Source organism: Tupaia chinensis, unplaced genomic scaffold (genome assembly GCF_000334495.1).
Source record: "Tupaia chinensis unplaced genomic scaffold, TupChi_1.0 Scaffold000290_1, whole genome shotgun sequence".
NCBI lineage: Eukaryota > Metazoa > Chordata > Mammalia > Scandentia > Tupaiidae > Tupaia > Tupaia belangeri.
The window spans coordinates 3,641,181-3,658,443 of record NW_006159775.1 but is presented as its reverse complement, the minus strand read 5'-3'; the positions used below and the strand labels follow the sequence as shown (position 1 = coordinate 3,658,443).

The window sequence follows — 17,263 nt, the reverse complement described above, 5'->3', positions numbered from 1 at the left end:
GTGAGAAACAATATCATGCATGTATAAGGGAAATTTTATAAAAATGGAATATTTCTACCCAGCCACTTGATAGAAAGTGGTCAAATATGGAAGATCTATTGCTGAGTGAAGCAAACCAGGATATGAAGGAAAGATACTGTATGTATCCACTTAATATATACTGACTATCTGCACTTTGTAGTAGAGATTGAAATATTGGAGGGCATAAAAGCAGTGAAAATAGTTATGGATGCTGAAGACAGTGTGGAACTGGGGGTTGGGGAGAAGGGAAGAGTATAGAGAAGGATAGCAAGAGAACTGTAGTGGAACATGACCTTAGTGGAACACAGAAATGGTTTATTACCTGTTGATGATAACATGTATAGTATTCTCAACTGGACGGGTCTGAGAAGTAGTTCATGTTGGGTAAATTCTCTTTATAAGCCAAATGCTATATATTGATTGGATGTTAAAAAATATAAAGAGAATAAATAATAATAATCTGAAAAAAATGATGAAAAACTATTTGATGATGATGTAGATATTAATGTCTTTGTCTTGACTGATATGCATGATAGTCATGTTGGAAAAGAAATGTAATACACTGTAAAGATATATATGATTAAAAGTAATATAAAAATTATGATAATAAGAAATTAAATATATTTTTTAAAATGGAATATTTCTCTCAAAATATGCCTATTCAACTTTTGACACGAATTGGAAAAATGCAGAAAGTTTCATAGCACTGCCACCCAAACTAAGCAATAAACAACAAGCAAAAACAAAATATTTCCTTTATTCATTCTATAACTAAATGATATAAAGATTGTTTATTCTATCACATATTCACATTTCAGCACACTCCTAACAATTATGTTGAATAGAAACTTCACTATTTGCCAAAATCTAGAAAAATCATACATTTATTTAATGTATTTTTCAGTCTATTAAAACATGGAAATATCTTATTAGTTACAGCTATCAGGTTTAAATTTTAATGGCATGGTGATACTTGTTAACTTGCACTTTCATAATGCAGTTCAATGACATTATTTCTAGAATTTTTCACCCATTTATTTTTCAAACCTCCCAAATAGATTCATGAACTGCATTGTTTATTGCAAAAGTGTGGCCATTACAATAATGGGAAAATAAGTCTGGAGAAAAAGAGTGGGGCATGAGCATGGGGAAATAAAATAAAACAATGAAGTATGCAACCATGAAGTGAATGCTCAGTCTCAGAGATCAGAGGCTTAAAGAACAGGATAGATTAAAACCTAAAAAGAAAGAAAAAAAAAGATCCTAGCAGAATGAAGGAAAGAGATGTCCTTCAAACCCCTTCTTGCTTACTCTTACAATATAATATACAGCTGGGTCCACCTTACCACATTCTGGTTCATAACACCTTTATCAATTTTCCGTTAAAACCAAACTGGACTTTGTGTAGTCATGATGACTGTCTTCATGCCAAGCATATCGCTTATATAACTGATTGTGTAATGGCTGAAATTATGACATTGGGGCAAGAGTATCAAGTGGCTCTAAACCAACAGCCAAGATGTGAATGATTGTCATGCACACAGAAAGAAATCTATGCAGATAACTGCTATCGCAGAGTAACACAGCACAAGTGTTACCTTTAAGGTCACCAGGTGACCTTAAACAGAGAAACCAGAAGATCCTGGGAGTTCTCATCATGTACTTTCTAACCATAGATATAACACTGTCTGGATGTTAGATGATTATGGAGCCCCTTGGTTCCAATTCTTAAAGGACAAATTTATTCTGCTGTTCTTTGACCAGATTTCTCTGTTGACAGTTCATTAAACATGCTATGTCATGAATTATTATTCTATTCACCTATTTACTGTATGAGTCAAGTAAAAGTAAATATGCCTACTTTTCAATGCTGTTTTCAAAAAATAAGAAATAGATAAATTTAATAATTTTATTCTATTCTTTTTGTTAAGTATAATAATAATCTTCCCCATTGAAATATGAATATAACATAGAAAAGAGAAGTTATTATACTGCCATGTTTTGATTTTATGAATAATAAGTAATCTATAAATTTTACTTTAAGTCTACTAATATATCTAATAATTTGCTTGATCACTTATTTTGATGTAAAGAGGAGGAATCGGAAAACCTATTTCTGATATTTTATTGCATAGTCCTATTCTATTCATGATGTCCTATCCTATTGTAACCATCTATTCTACCTCTGGTAAACAAAGTCTTTAAGTGGAAACTGTTAAATATCAAATTTCATCATGGATTAAATTGAAACTGAGGCAAAAGAGAGTTAGAATAAGGAAAGAGAGCTTAGCCATGTCTTCAAAAAAATGGCTTTATTTTGTTTAAAATTTCTAGATAATATGCATAGATGGAGCAATTTGACATAGAATTGAGATGGGGACTAGTTTTTGTCATGTTTGAATAAATGTATACCAAATACAAGTGATTTCCAGAGTGTTGGTAAATTGTAGACCATTAATTCTGCAGATTTGTTTCCTTCCAGATACTTTAGATTTGAAAAGTTTGGGCTGACCCATAGCACAGTGGTTAAGTGCTGTGCATTGGTAATGTGATCCCACATGGCTGACCATAGTTTGAATCCTAACTCCTGTGGCTTGAAAAATATGCAATGGGTTATTATCTATTGATGATAACATGTATAGATCCCCAACTGGACTGGAGAGAAAATGTATTTATGTTGGAATATTCACGTTATAAACTAAGTGACATATATGATTGAATGTATAAAAGAAATTAAAATTAAATTAAAGTTTAAAAAAAGAAAAATATGCTGGGTATGTATGTTTGCCTACAATCCTGATGGGAAGGAGAGCTGGAAAAAAGGGATTGCCCAATTTGAAGATTCTTTGTCTCTCTAACTCTTACTCTGTAAGTGAACATGACCTATGGCAACAATAAAATAAAAAGAAGGAAAAACAAAGAAATAGTAGACATCTATAGAGAATCACACCAGGGTATTATGTATTAGTTTAGTGAAAATCTCTGATTCAAATCAGTTATCAGTGGAGGATTTAACCCATTTCTCTGGTGGACAAGTGGTTCAGAGACATTATCAGAAGGTTTAGTGATTTCTTTGGAAACATATTTTTACCATAATGGTAATTGGATTTGTCTTGCTTGATTTTTGTTGCTATGAAACAGCTGAAGAAGTGATGGTGAATATAACTCTTCAGGCATTTGAAATGATTTCATGAATTCAAAGATAAAGCATGAGAAAAAATCTAGAGCAGGTACCTTATATGTGGACACAGCCCCTAAGTTTTCATCTGATACATTTCTCTAGCACAACAGATGCTCCAAAATAAAGAATTAAGATGAAGGCCTTTAGGTATGTACATATGAACTGGGTTAGGAAACTGAGAAGAAACTAAGAAATATAATCCGACTTTGAATTAGAAGGCAAGAAACAAAATTGGTTAAACTCAGAAGTCTATATAGCACTAAAGACAAAGGGAAAGTCCTTCTAATTTAAAACTAATTGGATTAATAAAGACAAATGTAGAAAAAAGTAGGCACAAATTCATAGAGACACATTACAAAGAACAGGCATTATTATCAACAGAAAACCATAAATATGGAAATAAATCTTCAAATCAATTACGGAAGAGGATTAGAAAATAAACAGCTATACTGAAAGGCAGGCGAGGACAAATAGTATGTGCTCCATCAATATTTGTTTAATTATAGTGAATTATTGAATGGAGAGGTTTATACAGCGAGCTGCAAATAGGCTAAAGTTAAATGGCTTCTTCACCACTGCCTTTTAGGAGAAAGTAGTTGTAAACTTGGTCAGAGTTTCTTCAAGCTACCATTGGTGAAAGGGTGGGTACATAAGAAGAATGAGTTAGCCATGTAGCCATTTAAAAGCAGAAAAGGCTGTCCATATCGGAGATCATGAGAACAGGAAAAGCAGCTGCCTGTGTTAAAATCAAGAAGTCTTGGATACATTGTAAGGGCATTGTTTGAAAAGATGAAAATAATACTGAAAAGGCAAAACATGTACGTGTTTTTATCTTGGAAGGTACCAGGAGTAATAAATCAAATTTTAATCACCTGGAAAAGTATGAGTACTATGAAATATAAACATGATTTTATGAATAGCAAATCATGTCAGACCCATTAATTGTGTCCTGTGGTAAGCCTTACCGGCCTCAGACACAAAGAAAAATGATCATGATAATTCATCTTGTGTTCAGGAGGTCCTGGAATATGCTCTTTTCCACATTTTCATTGACAAACTTGGGAAAATGTGTGACCTTAGCCACATTATTTTTAGGTGGGTGGATGAACAACATGCTTGAATATTCAACCAAAGGACAACTGGGGCTTTAATTTTAAGTCGTTCCAATGTTTTGACGTAGCTCCCGGGTACTGGTTCTGGGGACCATCTATCTATTCAACTGCAATTAGATGATTTGCATTAAGTAATTTAGAGTGCACTCATCAATTCTCTAGGTAATTATTAATCTACTTAGTCAGTACAAATAGGAGATAAAATGGAAGAGATGAAATAATATAAACACACAAAAAACCGATACCTGAAAGAAAATGTTCTTATTAGAATATTAATCAACAGTATGATGTTACTATAAAAAATTAACAACATTCACTCACTGTATAGGAAATTCTGAAAGGAGTATGACATGTAAGGACTTGAATAAAACCATCCTTCTGACTTTTTCTTGTTTCAGTTAATCTCCATTTAAATACTTGCCTTTAGTTTTAGTTACTAATACCATACTGTTAAGTAAATTCAGAGATAAAATTTGACCTCTTTTGATATTTGTCAAAGGTTCTGCATTGCATATGCACCATTTGTGTATTTAGGAGGTTCAAACTATGTTTTAAAAACATGGTAAGTATAAAAACACAAATAATTTAGAGAAAAATAATGAGAATATCACCTTCTAATGTGTTTCAGGTGCTAAAAGTAATGAAAGATTTACCCACAAAGAAATATATCACAAAATAAAGAGAATTATTTAGCTCATGGTTAACAGATATTTGTGAAGGCATACTATATGATACCCACACTATGCTAAGCTGTCATATATGTCACCTCTCATAATCTTCCTAGTATCTCTGCAGAGTGAAACAGGAAAGAGAATTGGGGGAAACAGGCTGATGGGGTGACTTTGCCAAGTTCTTCTCAGAGCCAGGATTCAAACTCAAATTTGTATTGACTTAAGATGTCTCTAACTGAAAGAAGATTAAAATGTGTCTTGAATACTTTTTAAATGTATAGTTCGGTATCACTATAGAAAAACAAAGTATTTTTGATTTATAAAAAATATATATTGAGGGATACTGTAGGGTTTGTCAATTCTTTCTTTAAACATTGATTAAAGTCATTATTTAGGATCTTGTCTTTGTACAAAGGTAGAACTATTTATATGAAGGATGCTTTTACTTCAGACTGTAAAAATTAAAAAGGACCTCATGAGAATAATTAAACCTACAATCTGTAATTAAAACTCTATTTTGGGGGGGACCAGCAGGAGGCAGGGTGGTTAAGGTATTGGACAATCCCACATGGCCAACCACAGTTGGAGTCCTGGATCTGGTGACTTGCTTTCTCACTTTCCCTCTTTTCTTCTCTCTGTCTGTGCCTCTCTGGTCAAATTAAAATAAAATGAATGAATATATAAAATTAAATAAATAATTTTTTTAAAAAAATCTATATTTTTAAAATAATCAAAGCAAATGAATTATGATGAAAAGCATTTACAGAGAGCACTGTGAATATTTGGGATGGTGTCTGATGTGGACTGATGTGGATTTCTTCTAGAATTTTTTTCTGGGTGTTCCATATATTTTCAAAATCTCATGATACTTATTTTGGAATGGCCACTTCTTATTTTTGGGCACTTATTAAACTTTTCCTTTTTTGTGACATAAAAATGGCCTTGTATTTTACTATCATGAAATAATAAATATTCTTCATAAAGATAAAGCAAATGAAGGACTGAATAAGAGAGCAAAAATTACTCATAAATAAATTTGTAAGATTTTAAGATAGATAAATAGATGAATAGAAATGACTGCAATAAAATCTAACAAACAGAAGAATAAAAAGCAATCATATATTGTTGAATTGTACCTTGATTTTTACTTTACTATGTACCATGGCTGTGTATATCATTTAGTCTAAAGGTTGTGTAATATACCATTGTATGTATGTTCTGTTATATTCTTAAACAATTTCATATGACTATATATTGAAGTGCCAACATTTTCCTTTTTATGAACAATGCTATAGTCACCATTATTATACATGTATCTTTGCAGACTTTTTCATATTACTTTCTTACAAATTCCTAGATGTATAAATGCTGGCTCAGTGTGTACGAATACACATTTTGTTAGACACTCCACCAGGAATGATCATCTAATGATTGCAAAAATATTTCCCAGGCTCCTCTTTAGGTGTAGAGTAAAGGGTGTGAGGAGGATATGTTCCTCACTCTTCTATGCCTTCCCTCCCACACACATTTTATTGATTTGCTGATGATCTTAATTAAAATCTACATATTTTCAATAGCAAACACAGCTAAATAATTTTTTTTAAAAAAGATATGTTCCTCGCTCTTACTGACTTTACGTTTAGTTGACAGAAATAAACTATAAAAAAATAAACATAAAATAACATATCAGAGTGCTAAGTGTGAAGAAAATAAAATAGGGTGACATGACAGTGGGGGGGCCAAGGGACCACTTGAGATTAGGGACTCTGCGAAGGCAGCTCTGAGAAGGGCACATTTAACCTGGTGAAATGGTAAAAAGGAGACAGGTATGGGAAGGATTTTTGGGGAAATGTACAGCTGGATGCATCTGAAAATTTGAGGTCCTTATATTGGGAACGTGTCTTGTGGTCAAGGATCAAAAAAATAGCCTGCGGATAAAGCACAATGAAGTGAGTGAGAGTAATCACGGAGGGGAAGAGATGGATTATGCAGTCTGGGTGGCCATGGCAAGGTATATGAATTCTATTCTGACTATGATAATAAATCACTGGACAATTTGAAGTTTTAAGTCAATAGTGACATAGAAATATTTAAGTATACACATCACAAATTATATAGTGTAATGAATTATTCACAAACTGAACACAGATTGGGAAACAAAAAAACAATTACCATCATCCCCAAAGCTCCTTCAGTTCTCTTCCAGTCACTGCTTCTCACCAAAGGTAACTACTCTCCTGACTTCTAACAGCATAAATTAACTTCAATTGTTTATATAAACAAAGGAAAATTTATACAGTATGCATTTTGGCTTCTTTTGCCTAAAATTATGCTTTTAGGATTCATCCAATCTATAGGTATCTACCCAAAGAGAGGAAAGTAGTCAAAAAAAAAAAAAGAAAGAAAGAAAGCATTTCACCACTGAGCACTGGAGTACTCTAACGTGAAAACTGAGCAAAGAGTTGCTGACCATGGAGATAAACAGTATTCATTGAAGTGGGAAGAAAACTAGGAGACTATGGTGTCATGGCTAAGAGAAAAAGTGCCTCAAGAAGGGGAATGATAAATTACGATGCAATACTGTCAAGTTCTTGAACTAGATGAAGACAGTGCTATTGAATTGGACATCACAGAAGTCATTGACAAGGGGTAGTTCAAAGAAGAGAATGGGAAGCAATGAAGAATGTGAACAATTCATTCCAAAATATTAACCAGAAATGACTCATACTAGTGAACAAAAAATGTAATCAAAAGATGTTTTTCAGATGCTAAATTCTATATATATATAGAATTTTTTGTATATATAAGATGATGGGAATATACAATGTTTGTATATATAAGATGATGGGAATAATCCAATAAGGAGGGAAAATGAGTATAAAGGATGGAGAAAATATATGAATGATGACTATGAGAAGGTGAAAGAGGATGGAATCCAGAGTCCAAGTAAAGAACCCTTTCTACAAAAGGAGCAGAAGTACTTAAATTTCAAATGGAAGAAATATATCAACTATAGAGTAGATGAACGTATGTTGGTGGCCAAAGGAGAGTTCTCAGTTTTTATGAATACCTCTTTTCCTATATACTCGCCTGTAATAACTGAATAAAGTCAATCTTACTGATCCTTTACAAACAAACTTTAAAACTTGTACCTGCATTTGATTTGTATGTACAATTTTTAGGCAGAAACATTTTACCTATGTTTATTAGCCATCCAAATTTTTAAAACTTGCTAACTCATCTATATTTGCTATAAATTCACAAATATCTTTGTATTGCATCACATAAACAATAGTTTGACTGATTACAACATTCTTGGGTGCCTTAACTTGTTTCTAAGATTATATGAACTTGTAAAACTTATCTTCTGTCAAAATATATTGTGGATGTTAAATCTGAAGTTAGTATGATAGTTTCCTTTGTAGGCACTATACTTTTTCTAAATGGATGACGTCTAAAATTACTTTGTTATCTTGAGCTAGAACTTGGTGGGGAATCAGTAAAGAAGAGCTCCAATATTACTTGGCTTTTAATTTGGAGTGGCCCCTTGCCTTCTTTTCACACAGTTCCAATAGTGACTTCAGATAAATTGGCCTCAGATATCCATGAGGGATTCCTCTAGTTCTAATATCTCTAGGTAGGAAAGATCCCATCCATGTTAATGTACATTGCCCTTTAGAATCCAGATCTTTGGGACTGAAAGAGAATTCAGTAATTTTGACCTCACCCCACCTGCTTCCACTTAGGAGGATATCTGGGGAGAGTGAGTGTTGTAACTCCTCCCTTTGCTTACTGCCACATTTCAGTGTCTTTTAGAAATGGGTTTCCATTTATAACAGTTAGTATCCTTCTTCATTTCCCCCTAATCTGTGCTGTGTTTGCCCTAAATGTAATAATTCATGTGATGTATTTATTAGCAGACCACCTTATAATCATTGTTTGTTATAAGATTCTTTGTAATTTTTTTTCTGATACCTTTACAAACTTCTCTTTGGTTAATCCAACCTGCTGTTGGGGTATATGTGGGTGTCTGTTTGTGTGCAGGGCACAGGAATGATCTTTTTAATCCAAGTTGTATTACCACATTTCTCAGAATATCAAGTTATCTGTTGATAATATATATGATAATATCTTGATTGAACTAATATGCAGTGTATTCAGGATGGGAAAATACACTTGGTATACTGTAATGATATGCACTGATCAAATGTAAAAAAATAAATAAATAAAAATAAATAAATAAAAAAGATCATCAAGCTACATGCTAATGCTGGAATGACCCTCCAAAACTCATACTGAAATTTAATTGCCACTGTGACAGTAGTAAGAGGAGAATTGAGAATTCTTCCCTCATCATGGAAGTAATGTCATTATTGCAGCAATGTATTATCTACCTCAGGAGTGGGTTCTTGATGAAATATGAGGTTCATTCCCCTTCCTTCCTTTCTGTCTCACATGCTCACTGGCCCTTACACCTTCTTGGGCAACAGCAAAAAGGCCCTCATCAGTTGTCAAGTAGATGCCAGTGTCATGTCCTTGGGATCCCTAGACTCCAGAACCATAGTTGGATGCATTTATTTTCTTTATAAATTATCAAGTTCATGGTATTCTGTAACAGCAACACAAAATGGACTAAGCAGTCCATAGCTCTATATCAAATTTCCACAAAAAGATTTGCTTTCTTCAGTGTTCTTCGTTAATTGCTGAGCTGCCCAAAGCTATTTTTTTTTCTATCTCTGTATCCCTTTCATGTCTTTCTAAATATTTAAACACGTGTAGCCCAAGTTTCTATCTGTGTTTGTTGCAGTCTCTGGAATCAAGATCATCTGTTTTGGCAAATGCATGAACTGTGATCTGAGAAAGTGGGAAGGGACTTTTAAAGTTCCTTGAGTTGGGAAAGGTATTTTTTGTCTACTCGAATCTGTATTTATCAGAAACATAAATGCTCTTCCATTGTCTGTGAAATCTCTCCTCCAGAAAGCATTTCATTACTAAATATTGCTTAATCATATGCATAACCAATAGCATAGCTATTATAAGCATTTATAATTGATATTCTTTGTATTTAAAGAGATATAGAGACACCATGTATGGGTGTTAGGCTGGATAAGGTAGAGAAAAATAAAAAACAAAAAACAAAAAACAAAAAACAAAAAACAAAAAACAAAAAACAAAAAACAAAAAACAAAAAACAAAAAACAAAAAACAAAAAACAAAAAACAAAAAACAAAAAACAAAAAACAAAAAACAAAAAACAAAAAACAAAAAACAAAAAACAAAAAACAAAAAACAAAAAACAAAAAACAAAAAACAAAAAACAAAAAACAAAAAACAAAAAACAAAAAACAAAAAAAACCAACTGGACTAGCAGAAAGTCCTCAAGCTTGAATCCAAGAGGCCTGGCTTTGAATCTCAGCACTGGTTCCCACTTAGAATGATATGGCCACGAAGTACAACTAAGTGCCTGTTACAGGCTGAACTGTGTCCCTCCCCTACAAATTCACACATTGTAGGTCTCACCTCAGGATCTTAAAATGTAACCTTGTACAGATACAGGGTATTTAACAAGGTAATTAAGCTAAAACGAGATCATCATGGTGGGCCTTAATCCTGTATGATAGCCGTCTTATAAGAGATTTGGACAGATAAATGTAGAAGGAAGGTAATGTGAAGACAAAGGGAGAAGACAGCAAGCTACAAGCCACGGAGAGAGGTCTGCCTGACACAGATCCTTCCCTCAGACCTTCAGAAGGAATCAATGCTGTTGCCACTCTGATCTCAGACTTACAGTCCCCAGAACTGTAAGAAATCTTTCTATGTTTAATCCACCTTGTCCGTGGTAATTTGTCACAGGTGCTCTAGCAAGTTACTACAGTACCTTAGTTTTCTGAGGAAGACTGGGGATATTCCTAGTTGTTTCATGAAATTTGTATAAATTAAATCATAAGAATAGAATAAGGATGGTAATTTTATCTATAATTTACTGATAACAATGTTGGTACAGTAAGTAAGTGCTCAATACTTTCCAGAGTTCGTGAACGTCTAGCATGGTGACTGCCACATAGGACCATTTTTGTTTACTTAATTTTACTCATTTTTTCCTTCTTTGCAATGAAGAGATGACAAACTGAAATTACACTGTGATGAAGGGAGGGAGATATAAAAATTAGGAAGAAAGAAGTAAAAAGAGCCTATAAAAAGAAGAAACTATCATATTGTCAAAGGAAGAGCAAACCAGATCAAAGACTCCTTACAACAGAGAGTAAGAATCAAGACTCTGAAGTAGTAAGGGTAAAACAGGAACTAGTGCCCAGGCTGAACAGAGAGGTACAGAAAGTACTTTGTAGGTTTACTTGGTCAGAACTGTCACAACATGTCTAAGTTTTTATTTTATGTGATCGTATAGTTTGCATACTGCCTGTGACTTAATTGCTTTACCAATATTAATAGTAAAGATGATCATGAAGTCATATATAACATTATGTTGACTATTTCCATTTCCTTTTTAGCTTTCTGAGTTACTGACACATTATTGCAGCAAAACATATGTAGGGTCAATTCATGCTGAATAGTTATTAGAAACCATGATAACAAAAGTCATTACACTGCAGTTCAGTTTTGACAGTAAAATTTCTGCAACATTATCACAAATCCTCATGCATTAGTGCAATGATCCTTACTATAGTTTCATATTAGAATCAAAAGATTGCTGTAGCATGCTTGATACAAAAAGTCAAGCAAGCCAAATTCTTTTCTGCCTTTACCGATAACATTTTTGCTCTTTTTCTGTGTACATCATGCAGGCAGTAGCTTTGTTTTATATACTTTTCTCAATAATCTGTTCGTATTTTGCAAATACCCTTCTTTAAAATGAGGAATTTACCTTGAAACACCATACAATTCTGATGCTAAGCACCAGAAGAAATAATTTGAAAATCATTTTATAGCTGATTCAATCTCACAAAATACTAAACATTATATTATTCAACAAATTATCTTTCTTTTTATCAGATTATGTATTGACTGTGTGTTTCTGTTGTTTCCTTTTTTTAATTAGTGATTTATTATGGTGGAATATAAAAGATTGGAAGAAGATTTTTCACATTCAGGATTACTTAGAAAAGCTGTGAGAATTACCCTTCAGCTGATAAAAATATTTTAATGCCTATATGTCCACACCATTTTCCATAAAAATTATTAACAAACTATTAAAGGATCAGACTATATACACTCAGGCTCCATTTCAAGAAAACAGAAAAAGAAAAACAAACAAGCTTGTAAACTGCCTAGTGAATGAATTAAGGAACTTTCAAAAATCAAGTGATTTCTTCCTTAGCAGGAGAGTCATGTATACATAGAAGATAGATAATCAGAACACGTTTTAATTAGGCAAAATATGTTCTCTGGAAATTTGAATACAGAGAAAATTCTACTGAATTGACCATACTTTAAGTGATCGTTTGGTTCATTATGGTACTCAAGCTGCTCAGGAGGTAAAAATTCTTTGAAAAAATACAAATAATCATCCTTAAATTGTTTGATATGCAATAATTGGAATGTTCTAAATTTTGACACAGATTTTAAGATTCTAATATAATAACTTAGCTAAAATGCATCTGTTTGCATGGCTATAGGAGACAAAGCAATAGCTAGATGTTTTAACCATTATAATCATAAAATCATAAGTTTATTGTTTGTTTTTTTTTTTCTTTTTTTGGAGAGGTTTTTTTTCGCTATAGGGCACGTGCGTTCACCAGACAGACAGAGAGAGACATAGAGACAGAAAGCAAGAAATCACCCCCCGGGGGGATAGTCACGCCGCAATTCCTTCTCCTCCATTCTCCTCTCGGGCACGCACGCACACGGGCCCGGCGTGAGTTTTAAGCCACCGGGTCAGGGACGCGAACCGCGGTCGACTACATGGGAGTCCAGTAACATAGCCATTACGCTAACTGCTGGTTCCCAAGTTTATTGTTAATAATGATAATTTATTTCAGTTGGGCACATCTGCGGTTTGTATGTCACTATTGTTTAATAGAATGTGACAACTTTACAATATAAATTTTTCTTTATTCATGATAGAGCACATGCATGCTCATTTGAAAGAGGCAGAGTGAGAGAGAGAGAGATGAGCACTCTCCACAGGGTCTGGTCATGCCACAGTCCTTTTCCTTTACTCTCCAGCCCCATTGGACCTTGGGCACTTGATCAATGTCCAGCACGTTTCGGAATAGAGCCAGGATTCCACCCACACCACCGTCCCATGTGAAAACCAGCCTTTCTTGAACAGTGCTTTACCACTGCACCACAAAGCTTATTCTACACTGTATTTGGATTTCAGAAAATCTTTTCTAGTACAAGATAATTAAGTTCATTTCTGTAAAGATTTCGTTGACTCAGTACAGTTATTTCATAATAGAACACAAATAATGACAGCTTTTCAGTTTCATTTTCTACATAAACTACACAATCTGTAAAGTCTGCTGCATAATCTCATTTAATAACAACAGCAAATATAACAAAAATATATGTAACACTTACTATGTGTCAAATACTGTATGAGAGCCTTATACATATTAAATTATTTATCAGGAAGCCATATGAATTAGGTTTTGCTCTAATTCTAATTTTACAGATGAAGAACCAGAGGCTCAGAAAGGTAAATGACTTGCTCAAAATCTAGTAGAAGCTAGTAAGCAACAGAGCAGGATTCAAACCCAGGCAATCTGGCTTCACACTACACACTTCTGCCCATTTTATAATCTGTCTTTTGTTAAAAACACCATATGTGTATTTCAGTGTATTTCACTAATGTTAAGTTCTTGGTATATACACTGTCAATTTTTTCTTTAAAGAGAGTATTTTTTAGTTTTTTTTTTTTTAACTTTTACATTTAGGTCTGCAATCCATATTTATTTATTTATTTTAATGCTGGAGGGAGTATGCCATCATCACAGGAAAAGCAAGCAAGAGAGAGAGAAAGCAACCCCTGATGGGGTGTGGTCAGGCTGAAATCACCCTTCCTCCATTTTTCCATTTCTTTCTTTCTTTTTTTTTGCTATAGGGTGTGTGTGCTTTTCAGAGAGTCAGAGAGAGACAGAGAGTCAGAAAGTGAGAAATCACTGCCCAAGGCGAATGGCCACGTCACAGTCCCATCTCCTCCATTCTGCTTTCAGTGTGAATTTTAAGTCACCAGATCTGGGACTCGAACTGCAGTTGACTACATGGGATCGAGTAACATAACCATTATGCCATCTGCTGGTCCCCATTTTTCCATTTCTTCAGGATTTGGGGCAGGTGTGCACATGTGCCTGGCATGATTTACAAGGCACCAGAGCCAGGACTTGAACCATGGTTAACTATGAGGGATCTGTTATCCAACGCACTCTACCAACCACTAAGTTTTGGGACCAGCCCCACAAGGAATATTTACAGTAAAAAATCTTACCAATAGTGACAATGCCACTATTATCATTGTAAAATATTACACTAATCAGGTGGATGAAGATGTTCTCATGTTACTTTAATTTACATTTTCCAAGCACTCCAAGAATGCATCTCTCATATTTAGAAACTGCTTTGTATTTCTTTAAATATTCAATAAAGACAAGACATACCAAGGCAATATCTGTTGGGCATTTTTTCCATTTTTCTGTTAGAGAAGTGATCCTTTAAGTGAATTGAATAACATTCCATGTAGTAAAATATTAAGTTCATGTTTGTCACAGATGTTAAAAATATTTCCTATATTTTTAAACCTACAGATATTTCAATTTTTATGTCAGTAAATATATAGAGTATTTTTAAAGATTTTTCCTTTTCATTACATTGATAAAAAACTTTCCTCATGCCAAGACCAGATAAATATTCAACTACACTTTATCATTTAACTCTTTAATTATTACTATTTTTTGACATGGTACAAGTTAGGATTTACTTGTATTTGTTATTTTTCCAAAAAGTGTAGGCTCTAGAACGTTTTGTTCCAAGATTGGATCCTGGAGAGAGCAGACCACGGGGTGATGCAGGCACTGGGCTTCCCACATGGCCGGCCACAGTTTAAGTCCTGGACCTGGTGGCTTGTTTTCTCACTTTCTCTCTGTCTCTGGTGAGTGCATGTGAAGAAATAATGATAATAACTAGTAAAATAAAATAAATAATTATTTTTAAAAAATATTGTGTCTTATTAATTTGCATTTCCACATTTTTATGTAATAAATTGTTTTGCATTCTATGACTTCTTTCTAGACGTTTTGTGTGATAGCATTGAATTTTCTGTCTTTGTTACATGTTACAGTTTATCTTAGTTTATTATTTGTTTGAAAATGAGTTAGAATAAATGTTCTCTTAGTATTTTCTGTATAATTTTCTTGCCTACATTCATATTTCAGTGAAAAATAATTTTGTCAGGTTCCAAAAAGATTTCTTTTCATTTACTGCCTAAGTCATGTGTCCTCACTAGAAATAGCGAGAGAAAAAACATAGCCGTGTTGGGATGTGGTTATACCACAATTCCTTACTTTCGTTTCATTCTTTCAGGATTTGGGGCACACATGCACGTGTATCCAGCACATTTTTTAACTCCAAGGCTGGGATTCAAACTAAAGCTGGCCATGTGGGACCTGGCTCCCTATGCATAGCACTTAACCACAGTGCTACAGGATCAACTCCCCACCCCCGAAATTATTTAGAATACATGTGGAATTGCCTTAGGATTATACTATGAACATACTAGATCCAACCAAATTAAAATATTGAGTATCACAATTGCATGTGTTGTTTTATCATCTCCACATGTAAAATTTTGCTAATTTCTTCATGAAAGTCCTAATGACATATTTCATATTAGAATATTTCTAGGACATTTTTATTTGTTGTAGCTATAGTGAATGGTATCTTTTCACAAATATAAATGTTATCATTGATGTTTGGTTTTATAAGATTTGGATTAACACTCTTTAACCCATGTGTCATTGCTAGCTCTATCCCTCAGGCCTGCTCAGAAACATGTGTATGTACATGTTAACCTTTGGTCAATTTTACCTGGCCAGGAGGTGTCTGCCACAGCTCTATTTCAAATAGCATGTGCTGGATTTTTCCAATTATCATAATGTCGCTATCATCCTATACTTCTGTCCTCCCTCTGTACTATACTTCTGTCCCATGACTCACCCCATATTCTCAGTTTGCATCAACTATCTGATAACTTTCATAGACTGGAAGGTCATCTATAATCATACAACCATGCCAAAATTTGATACAAGTGTTATATATATCTAAAGGATGAATAAAAGTGTTAGTAGCCACATATCGTACGTGCAAAATATACAGTTTGTGCAAAACTATTTCTGGTGGTTTTGTTCTTAAAATATATATTTATTGGGACCAGCAGTTAGCTTAATGGCTATGTCGCTGGACTTCCATGTGGTCGACCGCTATTCGCATCCCGGACCCGGTGGCTTAAAATTCACGCCGGGCACGTGTGCGTGTGTGCCCAAGATCCTGAGAGGAGAATGGAGGAGAAGGGATTGCGGTGTGACCATCCCCCCTGGGAGGTGATTTTTCACTTTCTGTCTCTCTGTCTCTCTCTGTCTGCCTGGCAAGTGCACACGCCCTATCACAAAAACCTCTCAAAAAAAAAATATATATATATATTTATTCATCATGGTGTTACTGAGGAAATGAAATAATAATATTACATATAAAAGCTAATGAAATGCCTATCACATAGTATGAGTTCTATAAATGTTAATTACTACTGTGTATGTGCATTTATATATATATATATATATATATTTCATATATTTTGCAATAATCTTTCTAAGGAGACATTAATATTCTTTATTTTCAGAAGCTCAGAGGGATTATATAATTGTGCATTAGCATTTCATCCCATGACCATCAATAAGAATTAACTTCTGAAGAAAAAAGTAAACTACTTAGTTTATTAATGTGTATTTTCCATATTAATACTTTTTAAAAATAAATGCTTATAATATATAGCTTCATAGATGTGGGAAAAGATGGTTATAGAAGTAGTTTTTGCAAATATTTATGCCATTGTAATGTGTATACATAGTTTGAAACAAAAAACATTATTAACAGATAGTTCTATAGAATTGAAAATCAATTGTGGTTGTAAATCATGAGTTAGGGAAACCGAAATATAAAGTGTATCTATCATAGGAGGGCTATACAATAAATGTATTATTATTTTTTAAATTTTTTTGAGTGAAAAAACAATACTATTTTATTTTATAGCTTCATGGCATTAAAGT

At 33.6% G+C, this 17,263-nt stretch overlaps 1 protein-coding gene and 1 long non-coding RNA gene across 2 annotated transcripts in view; one reads left to right on the top strand and one right to left on the bottom strand.

Annotated features, from left to right (window-relative positions):
- The window catches only part of LOC102499743 (uncharacterized), a 60,591-nt gene extending 45,554 nt beyond the window's left edge, over positions 1-15,037 (top strand). Inside the window, exon 3 of the long non-coding RNA XR_334823.1 lies at positions 14,948-15,037. This is a non-coding gene — a long non-coding RNA (uncharacterized LOC102499743). The remainder of the gene's footprint in view (positions 1-14,947) is intronic.
- CCDC178 (coiled-coil domain containing 178) overlaps positions 1-17,263 on the bottom strand; it is a 431,445-nt gene that overhangs the window by 150,110 nt on the left and 264,072 nt on the right. The gene's annotated exons all lie outside the window — the stretch shown is intronic.